At 33.9% G+C, this 11,505-nt stretch overlaps 1 pseudogene; it reads right to left on the reverse strand.

Moving 5' to 3' along the window:
* Nucleotides 1–1,162: 1,162 nt before the first annotated feature.
* On the reverse strand, nucleotides 1,163–10,359 carry LOC107006934 (annotated as a pseudogene).
* Nucleotides 10,360–11,505: the final 1,146 nt, after the last annotated feature.

Consider the following 11,505-nt stretch of genomic DNA (forward strand, 5'->3'; position numbering starts at 1 on the left):
AGTCTTCTATATGAGGCTAAATGTTGGCGATCGATAATTCGCGAGATGAGAGATGAGGATATTTGGTGAATGTATGGTGTACGAGAAGAGATAAAATTAGGAATAAAGATATTCGGGACAAGTTAGAAGTGGATCCGGTTCAGGATAAGATGTGAAAAGTGAGCCTGAGATGGTTTGGGCATGTGAGGAGGAGAGATGCAAATGTCACGATTAGGAGGTTTGATTGGTTGGTCATAGTAGCTTGAGGAGTAGTAGAGGTAGGCCTTAAAAGTATTTAGTGAGGTGATTAGACAATATATGAATCATCTCCAGTTTATCAAGAACATGACTCTTGATAGAATGGTGTGAAGGTCGATGATTAGTTAGTTGGCAAGAGTTCTCGTTCACTTTAAAGGGAGTATTAGTATCATTCGTTTCTTTCCCTTATTTTTTAGATTTCTATCACTAGTTGTTGCTTAAATATCTTATTATCTTGTTATATTTATTTCTATTGCCTCTTTTTCATTGTTTGCTCAACCAGTTTTTTTTCTCTTTAAAACAACCTTTCTACCTTCTCAGGGCAAGGTATGCGTTCACTCTATCCTTCCAAACCCCACTTGTGAAAACACATTGGGTTTATTGCCTATACATTGTGAAAAGTAAATGATCTAGAATCTAGATAATTTTTTTATGACAAGGGAAACCTGCAGCCGCTACTCTTTGGGTCTAGGTCATGTTAAGTTGCTAATAAGTTTCTGAAATTTATATTTGTTCAATTACATGAATGTTTGAAGATTTCCTTTAATAAAGTAGGGTATAACTTAATGCGCGTTTCATAACTAGATTCCCAGTAATTACCAAAATTTGATTGTCTTAAGTAAAATGCAATGATTAATTTTGAAGCACTTAATCTGACCAGAAAGGCTAGATCAAGTGGACAGAATTCTCCACCTCTAACCTTGAGGTTGGGGGATTGAGTCACCAAGGTAGCAAGGTGGAGAGGACCAATATTGACTCCTAGGGACAGAGGGGTATGAGGTTGGTAGATTTAGGTTACCATATAAAAAATAATTAAAAGATTATATTGATCTAGTCAAATACAGAACTACAACTGAAGGAACACTCAAATTGATTAAAGTCGCAACAATAATCATAACACTTGAAATATAAGTATGCCTAAACCTCACAACATTTGTTCGTTATTATTTCTAGCTCCAAGAAAAGCTTTGACACGCCGATGCATAAAATGATGCTTCAGGAGTTCACGTATTTGAGTATCATTGTCATCGTCATCTGTCGACTTCTCAGTTGACACTAACTCACCTTTATCTAACAAAACAAGTCTTTTTCTTAAATTGTCATAATAAAAAGAGTACATAGTACCAGCAACATTGAAGCTTTCCTTTGTTTCCATCTCAAGATTATACTTAGCTAGCATCCCTGTTATATCAATAAAAATATTTTACGACAATCAGTAACATCTAGTACCATGCCGAACTAGCTCAAATTCCCTTGGCGCAGTGCAATATTATATTCTTTGTGCCATGAATATGTGTCTCCGTACATTTTCATTACCCAAATGGAGTAACTACTGCACCAAACACGTGTATCATTTACTGAACCAAAATTTGTGCAACATTCAAATTTGTAGGTGGTTCATGAACCAAAATTTTTGGTAATGATAATTCGTGAAATATCTCCTCCTTGAGATCAAACATCATAATCATCTCCACCCTTCTCTCCCCATTCCTCTTGTATGCAATCCAGTGGACTTTCCCACAAACTTCAACATGTTTACAAAAGTTTTCGACGACACACAGAGAATACCGTTGCATACACCAATTATCCTAAAATAGAAATAATCTGGTACTTCGCCATTAAAAAACAATTTTAATGGTATTACAGTGTCAAGATCTAATACATCCACAAGTTAGATTTTTTTCTTCTTGAGACCTGTTTTGAAATACTTTTTGAAAAAATGTGTAGGTTTTTTTAAAATGACTGGCGGTTCTGTATGTAGTCAAATGGAGTCGGCGATTGAAAGTAGTACATCCAAAATTTTGATAAACATCTTAATTTGAGGAGAAAATTTTGATAAATATCTCTGACTTTTTTCTTTGGTTACGAAGTTGGGTGGGAAAGGAAGAGCTCTACAAAGAGAGATCGATTGATGGGCTTGGGCATGTTTTGAAGTATCAATAGTGAATAGAGCTTCAATGTGATGCTAAGTAGTTAGAGGAAGCACCATTTATATGGTAAATACAGTAAAGACTAAATTTTGTACCAAAAACAATAATTGGATTCTAATCTAGAAAGGTAATTGTTCAATAACTTGCATAAGATCTCTCCTCACATTTAGGAAACAAACTCATGATAATTTATTTGAGCTCAACAATAATTTTTTTAGGAAAAAGGGGTAAATATACCCCTCAACTATGCAAGCTTGAACGGATATACCCTTTGTTGAAAAAGTGATGCATATATACCCTCATAATTTAAATGCATATTTGGCTTTCTCCTTAACAAATTATTTAAAAGAACAATCCTAAAACTGTTTGCTTAATTCACAAAATATACTTGGCTTCAAAATAGAGAATTCAAAAAATGACTTGTCATTTTTGAGATCCATAGCTTTAGTTTGAGTCCCTTTGTTGAAAAAAGTGATGCATATATACCCTCATAGTTTAAACGCATATGTGGCCTTTTCCTTAACAAATTATTTAAAAGAACAATCCTAAAACTGTTTGCTTAATTCCAAAAATATACTTGGCTTCAAAATAAAGAATTCAAAAAATGACTTGTCATTTTTGAGATCTATAGCTTTAGTTTGAGTATTTACTGTTTATAGCTACTGTTTGGATTACTAAGTGGGAAAAAACTTCTCTCGCCTCTTTGCCCAATCTCGCTCGTCTCTCTTCTCTTTCTCTCTCTCTATATGGTTGTATCCTCTCTCTCTCCTTCTTTGTGTTCTTTATGTCCACCTTTCTGTATTTCTATATTTTTGAGGTGTCATGTAACTGTAATTGTTGTACTGGTAGTGTTCTTGTCTCACCAAGTCTTTGAACATGTGACCTCATGGTGCTAAACCCACTTTATTGACCATTTAGATGTCATTTGTTTTCATTAAGATTTAGATGTATGAATTTGAATGCATCTGAATGATTAAGATGTTGTTTCTAGATCTGAATATCGGATAATTCCATCCATTCCGTCTCTCCAACTTTCCTATTCTATTTTATCTAATAGCCAAGCAACTGAGTTTCCAAATAACGTAAGTTAGTAAGCACCAAGTTTTTAATACAACATAATGTCGGGGACTTAACCTTCTACTAAGCACACATGTGACACTTGATAATTTGCTCATGTTCTTACACTACTTTTTTATGATCTTGTTATACCAAGTCAAACTAAAACTCTAAGAATTACCAAGAGAATGGGAGAGAGAACACAATAGGATTGCTAGCAAAAATTGTATTGTGGAGAACTTTGATTTTTATTTTGAAAACATGTTTTCTTATAGTCAGCTGTAGAAAGAGTATCTGCTGCAACACGAACACACACACATATATATATATATGTATCTAAAAAAATGACTCCCTATTACTGAAAAACTTCAAACGATACAAATAAAAGCAGAAAATAAATCAACCATTTCAACTAGAGATAAATACCAAAAAGTATAACACCATAAAAGATAAAAACATAGGAGTGATTCAAGCCACGATCAACGACCACCGCTAGTGCATTCACATGCAAAGTGACCATCCTTACCATATTTGTAGCAACCGCCGCAACCGCCGCCATCTTGACCAATTCCGCCAGAATCTCTAACACCTCGCCACCACTATTTTCATCTTGGCTAAATTCCCTAGCAAAGTGGTCAGACACGCCACACTTACGGCGACACTGATAGTTGTGGAGGAGGAAGCGACTATTTTAAGTGTGACGAGTCTTGCCACTTTACGAAAAAGTGTAGCCAAAGTGAAGGTCGCAGTAACGAAGGTGGTAGATATTCTGGTGGTGATGGTTGAGGCGATTGCGTTGGCGGCTGTTGCTACAAATGTGAAGAAAATGGTCACTTTGCTCGTGAACAACAGTGGTGGTCGTTGATCGTGACTTGAATCGTTCGTATGCTTTTATCTTTTAAGTTGTCTTTTTCGATATTTATCTCTTGTTGAGATTGTTGCATTATTGTCTACTCTTTATTAGTATTATTTTGAAGCTTTTTAGAAAATGAGTAGCCGTAGTTTTGTTCGTGCTGCAATGGATTCTTTCTATACAACTATACGATACAATTTTTCAAAGCAAAAATCAAAGTTTTCTACCTTACAATCTTTCCTAGCAATTCTCTTGCGTTTGCTCTTCCCTTCTCTTAGTAATTCTTAGACTTTAGGCTGACTTAATGTAGCAAGATCATGAGCAAGTGGTACAAGAACGTGAACAAATTATCAAGTGCCTTACGTGGCTTAGTAGAAGACTTAAGTCAATGATATTATGTTGTATTAAAAACTTGGTGCTTACTAACTTATGTTATTTTGCTTGACTATTAGACAACCTAGAACTCTTAATCAAAAGTCAAATAACAATGATGCACGTATAATTTGTTTGGAGACTAGAGGTGTTCCCCAAACATACACTAGAGTGATTAAAGATAGGTATGATGATACTAAAGTCTTGGGTTTGTACTATTGGAGGTGACTCGGAACGTTTCCTAGTCGTGATAGAGTTGTACTAAAGATCTACTCTTAGTCCATCTTTATTTGCATTGGCTATTGATATACTTACGCGTCACACTCAAATATAGGTGCGTTGGTGCATGTTATTTGAACATGACATAGATTCAATCAACGAGACAAGAAGGAGACTTAAAACAAGATTGGAGGTTTAGAGACATGCTTTCAAGTAGAAAGGTTTTAAGTTGAGCATGACCAAAATTGATTACTTGGAGTGCATGTTGAATGACATATCTTATGAAGGGGATGTGGGCACAAGGCTTGACAGAAATGTCATCCTTAAGAGAGAGTTTCAACCACATGGGTCAGTGATCCAAGGTAATTTGGAGGTTGATAAGGATGTCACTCATCGTATTGGGGAAAGGTGATGAAACGAAGGCTAACATCTTTGTGTGATAAGAGTGTACTACCTAAATATAATGGTTACCTCTACCGAGTGGTGGTTAGATTGAGTCTGCTATATGAGACAAAGTGATGGCCGATCAATTTCTCAAGTTCAGAAGATGTGACTAACGGAGATGAGGATGTTGGAGTGGACCCGCGGTGTACAAAGAGAAATAAGATTAGGAATGATGATATTCAGGACAAGCTAAGGGTGTCTCCCGTGCAACATAAGATGTGAAAAGTGAGGTTGAGATGGTTTGGGCATGTGTGAAGGAGAGGTGAAAATGTCACTATTAGGAGGTGTGATAGTTTGGTCGTAGTATCTTAAGGAGGGGTAGAGGTTGGCCTCAAAAGTGTTGTGGTGAGGTAATTAGACAACATATGAAGCATCTCGAGTTTATCGAGTACATTACTCTTGATAGTAGGGTGTGAAGGTCGAGGATTAGGCTAGAAGGTTAGTTGGTAAGATTTTCGTTCACTTTCCTTGAGTATTAGCATTATATTCGTTTCTTTCCCCTTTTTTAAATTTCTATCACTACCTCTTATTTCTATATCTTGGTATCTTGATTCTATTTGTTGCTATTGCCTTCATTTCATTGTTTGCTCATCAAAGGCGCGCTTTATGAGCGCTTAAGCCCTGAAGCAAGACCCAAAATGTGTTGAGCATGTTGCGTCGCTTTATGTGCGCTTCAATGTCATCTTGAAGGTTCTAAGACAAACATTTCCTTGAAAATGACCTTCTTTATAAAGAAGTGAAACTAAATCATTGATATTTCACTTTATCATTAAAAAAAATCAATTTCTTGTCATATATTGTCATCCATGTCTATAATTATTAGTCTTGAACTATATATATATTTGTACTCTTTTTACCCTTTGCACCTTTTTTCATTAAAGTCCACACTTTATTTGCGTTTAAAGCCCCCACGGACCTTAAAACTATTTTGAGATTTTCACCTTTGATTACACTAAGCCAAGTTCACTCTATCCTCCCCAAACCTCAATTGTGGAAACCAGTGTTATCAAAGGCAAAAAACAAAAAAATCTCTAAGGTCCTGAAGGCTTTAAGTGCAAAGTGCAAATAAAGCGTGACCTTTAATGAAAAAGGTGCAAAGGAAGAAAAGAATATAAATATTATATTTAGTCTAAGACTAATAATTATAAACATGAATATCAAATATATGACCAAAGAAATTGATTTTTTTTTATGAGAAAGTGAAATATCATTTATTTAGTGTCACTTCTTCATACGAAGCTCATTGGCAAGGAAACATTTACCTTGATGATGACACTGAAGCACACATAACGTTTTGAGCCTCGCTTATGGGGTTAAGCGCGCTTAAAGATAACACTGGTGGGAACACATTGGGTTTGTTGCCGATACATTGTAAAAGTAGACGGTTAGAATCTTGATCATGTTTAGTAGCTAATAAGTTTCCTAAATTCATAGTTGTCCAATTATGTGAACATTTGAAGACTTCCTTTAATAAAGTAGGGTTCAATTTAATGCGCTTTTTTTGTTACGAAAAAACTTGCACATGTTATGAACTGTGAAAATCGATCACGCTATCTACTTTTGGTTACAGTGCAATTAAATGTGCATCTCGTAAGGAAAAAAGCTTGCACATGTAATGAACTGAGAAAATCCATCAAGCTGTAATTTTATCAATTTCAATGGTTATACACGAAGGATTTTAAACTTTTGAAATGTTAAAATGTTTGCTTGTGTCCTTTTTAAGGGAAAGGAGGCTAGCCTCCTCTCCACTTCTCTGTATCAACAATATAAATAATGTTGTTTAGTATTCACATAACTTATTGTTAGTTCTTTGTTTCTTCTTTTTTTAATTTTAGAATAGAATCTTGAATAATCAATAAATTGCTGGCATCTCTGCATTTTCTATGTGAACAATTGAAGAAAGCTCGCGACTTTGGTAGCGGTTTATCCCATGTTTGATTCAGAAGTTCATAACTAATCAAGAAATAGATTCTCAGCAATTACCAAAATTAGATTATGTAGAGTAAAATGCAAGGTTTCTTCACAGTTTCACGCATTTCCTTCTTTCTTTTTCAGCTTAACTCAACAGTACTGTGCTCTCCGGAGAGTCGGTACCGACGACATTGCCGGTGCCGGAGACTTTTTTAATGATTTTTTTACTCTCTTTTTTTGGTGGTATTGTTGAGCACTCGGCACACTTATTCATTACTAATTTCGTATTTCTTCATTATCGCTAAGTTGTTATTTCTGGTGTTATTCATTACAGATTAAGGGATCAGTGGTATTGGATTCATTAGTTTGAACTAAAATAACATATACGCTTCAAAAACTCAAAATTACTTGTAAGCAAAAATTTAATCATCTACGAAGCATGTGTAGATTATGATTTTCCATGTAATGCAATATGGATGCCAAAGGTGCCGATGAAATTATGTGTTTTCACTACCTTAGCTGCTTGAGGGTTGATTTGACAGTGGAAAATTTTAGAGAGCGAAAGGTTGTCTGGTGTTATATGTGTAAGGAGGTGGGCGAGGACATGATGATCTTCTTATACATTGCCGGTTTAGTCAGAGGTTATGGTGGGATATGTTTAGGTAGGTTGATACTTCGTAGGTAAGAGTGGAACATGGTTCCACTTGCGTTAATGTGGATTGTTTGGAGAGAACTTTTGAAGGACTAGAATCGAGTTTCTCTTAGTTGAGGATTATATATTCCATTGTTTTCTTATGACAACTTATGACCATGTTTACGAATGAAATACTCTTACTTGATAAGAAAAGGTATGGGTTAAAAAGTGTAAAACAAAGACGAATTCCCGGCTCATGATGAAGTTGTTTTTCATGCAGAGAAGGGGAGATGGTATATCAACACCAAAATCACGAGAACTTTACTTATTGGTAACATAGAGAACAGAGAAGAGGTTCATTTTCACGGTGCAGATCACATGCCAACCAGGTAATTTAGTTTGAATTTTGAGACGTATGACCTATTCTATAAGCTGGCACATGAAGTTCTGTGCTTTTAAATTATAAGCATAAACTACGCTTCATCAATAAATATGTCTCTACATGTTACTCTGTGACCAGCTAGGTAAGTATAAGTGTACCTTGTAAATACCCATGTCTGACAAGACAGTTACGAGTGCTTCAGTATTCTTTTTTTGGCTTAGTACACTTACTTTTCTTGACATAAGCTTAGAACACTTGTCTTTTCTCTCTCACCTTCCATGGCTGACCCTCACCTACTTCACCCATTGCCACATTGGCAGCGATTTTATTAAAAAAAAAATTATTAAATTGCTGCCTAGGAAGCTATTTTCAAAAAAAAATGTTACAGCAGCGATTTATATAAAAAAAATTATAATATTTTTTAAAATTTAAATATATAACTTATAAGAAAATATACTCATATCTGTGTGCCCTTGAGCTCTTTGATAATAATCATTAAATTTTTTATCTATCGCAAGAGGACGTGGCATATTACTTTGAAGTAATGCAATTGCAAGATTGTTTCTTTCGACAAAACGATCAATGAGAGCTTTGACCGTCATTCCAACCATGGCAGTCACAGGAAGCCCCCGAGTTTTTTTCAATAAACCATTATATGACTCAGACAATTTGTCGTCATGGCACCCCATCTACGACCACCATCCTTATACATTGTCCATTTTTCCAAAGGAAATTCATTTAACCATTCATATGTTGCAGGAGACAATGTTTTGATTTGTTGCATCCGTTGCATAAACTTTTTCTCCTGATGCTCAGTAGCAGCCAACCACATTAGATTTTCGAGTTCACTATTTACAAATTTTTTATTAAAATTTGCTTTTAAGTGTCGAACACAAAATCTATGATATGTATTGGGTGGACTCAACCAATAATAAGATTGAACGCACTGCAAGATTCCTTGATGACGGTCAGAAATAAGACCAATTCCTTGTCGTTCACAAACTACATGTGTCCATAATAACTTGAGAAACCATGACCAAGACTCAAAACTCTCACGTGCAACTAAAGCATATGCAAGTGGAAAAATATTTCCATTCGCATCAATTCCAACCGCAATTAACAATTTGATATCATAGAAACCATAAAGATGTATGCCGTCAATAGAAATGACCGGCCTACAACTTTTGAAACCATCAATGCTCTGTTTAAAAGCCCAAAAAAGAAATTTAAAAATTTGATCACCTTGCATTGTTGTATAATGATGCTCCCACTCAATAATAGTGCCTGGATTGAATAATTGTAGTGCAGCCATGTATCGAGGTAATGCCTTAAATGAACTTTCAAAATCACCATAAACCATTCGAAATGCTTTTCTTCGACCTTTTTATGCTTTTCTGTAACTAGGAGTATAGTGATGCTTTCCTTTGATAATTTCACAGATCATCTTAATATTTATGTCCGGATTTTGCATAACATATGGTATTAATGAAGTGGCAATCATGTTATCATTCAAATTGAAATGATCCTCCTTATAGTTATCTGTAAGACAAGTATGCGGTTCAATCATTTTTCCTTTCTTCCACATACTGCTTGAAATCTCTCTAAACCGAATCATCCAATCACACCCTAACTCATGACGCTAGCAAATAAGTTTCCAACTTTTACTTTTGGATTGATCACAAAGAAATTCCTTTTTAATAGCAAGACTATATGCTCTTACTGCAGATTTCATTTGCATCTTATTCATAAATAACATACCTAGTTGCATATACAAATTAAATTAATTAACATGAAATAAATAAATAAACAACTATAAAATATTTAGTTTTCAACAATCGGACCTGACGGGATATGTTTAGGATTTTTTAAAATCCAAAGTGCCATTCGAATGGAACCGTCATCTCTCGTGTAGATAAAATCTTCTGCATTTTCTTCAGTGTGATCTAAGTATGGAATCGCTGTAGAATGATAATTAATACTTTGATCTTCAACGGATGCATTAGGTGCATTAGGAACATTGTCCACATTATCATCATCGTCGTCATACATACCATCACTGTCTGATAATTCATGCTCGGAAGGTTCATCATTGTGCAACTCACCAACTCGTTCATCACCCATAACATTATTATTTACAATTTGTGTACAATAATTCACTGCATTTTGAATTTGATTATACCTATAAAAATGATAATATAAATATATAACATATAAGAAAAATAGTTTTTAAGAAATAAGAAAACATTACTTTATTTACCTATTAGTTGAATCCGATGAGAAAAAAATTCAAATGACTGAAATTTTGGCTAGACTCTCCCATAATATTCAAATGACTTAATTTACCTAAGATTGTTGGAAGATTGAAAGTAGAATGAAATATGAATATGAAGGATAATTCACCAATTTATAGCATTGTAAACATATTAATACTATTTACATGTGACCTCTCTATTCAACTATTTNTCTTTTATATAAAATCGCAGCTTTAACATTTATTTTTTTTAATTTATTTTTTAAATAGCTTCCTAGGCAGCGATTTAATAAAGGAAAAAAAAATTATAAAATCGCTGCCAAGGCAGCGATTTAAATTTTTTTTTTTATAAAGTCGCTGCCAAGGCAGCGATTTATTTTATAAAAAAAAAATTCATAAAGTCACTGCCTGGGCAGCGATTTATAAAAAAAAAAAAACTTCATAAAGTCGCTGCCTGGGCAGCGATTTTAAAATAAAAAAAATTATAAATCGCTGACCAGGCAGCGATATATCTTATTTTTTTAAAAAAAATAACTAAAAAAATAAATAAAATCGCTGCCAAGGCAGCGATTTGTAAGAAATAAAATTTTGAAATCGCTGCTGAGGCAGCGATTTTGTTTTTTCAGGTGAGGTAAGTCGCTGCATCTGCAGCGATTTTACCGTTTTGGTTAATATAAAATTTTATATACCGTTTTGGAATTTTTGTTAATATTTTGTACCCTTTAAGTTTCGGACTCATGCAAACATACTTAGATACAATATTTATCATATTAGATACATGTATATGAAACATATATAGAATACATATAAAAACATACTTAGATACATGAAATAATCATATCAAATACGTGTCACAATCGTATATAGATACATTAGAATATGAGCGAAAAACTGAATAAAATCTTAATTTCCCTCCTTGAATAATGTTGAATGAATATTATCAAGAAGTAGTTCTTAATTTAGTACATGCAAACAGTGGATGTGATGTGAGAGAAAGTAAAATTTGAATTGTTAGTATTCCATTAGTTAAGAAATAATTATTCAAAAATCATACTGATAAGAGATTTGTGTATTTGATTTAATTTTTCAAAATATATGATATAATTATTAAGAAGTGGTATTATATGTAATTTTTTAAACTAAAGGTAGAAATATGTATATATGATACTAAAATATGTCTTGTTAATTGATTTTTGAATTTTAAATAAACTTGAA

This window comes from Solanum pennellii, chromosome 12 (assembly GCF_001406875.1).
Source record: "Solanum pennellii chromosome 12, SPENNV200".
NCBI lineage: Eukaryota > Viridiplantae > Streptophyta > Magnoliopsida > Solanales > Solanaceae > Solanum > Solanum pennellii.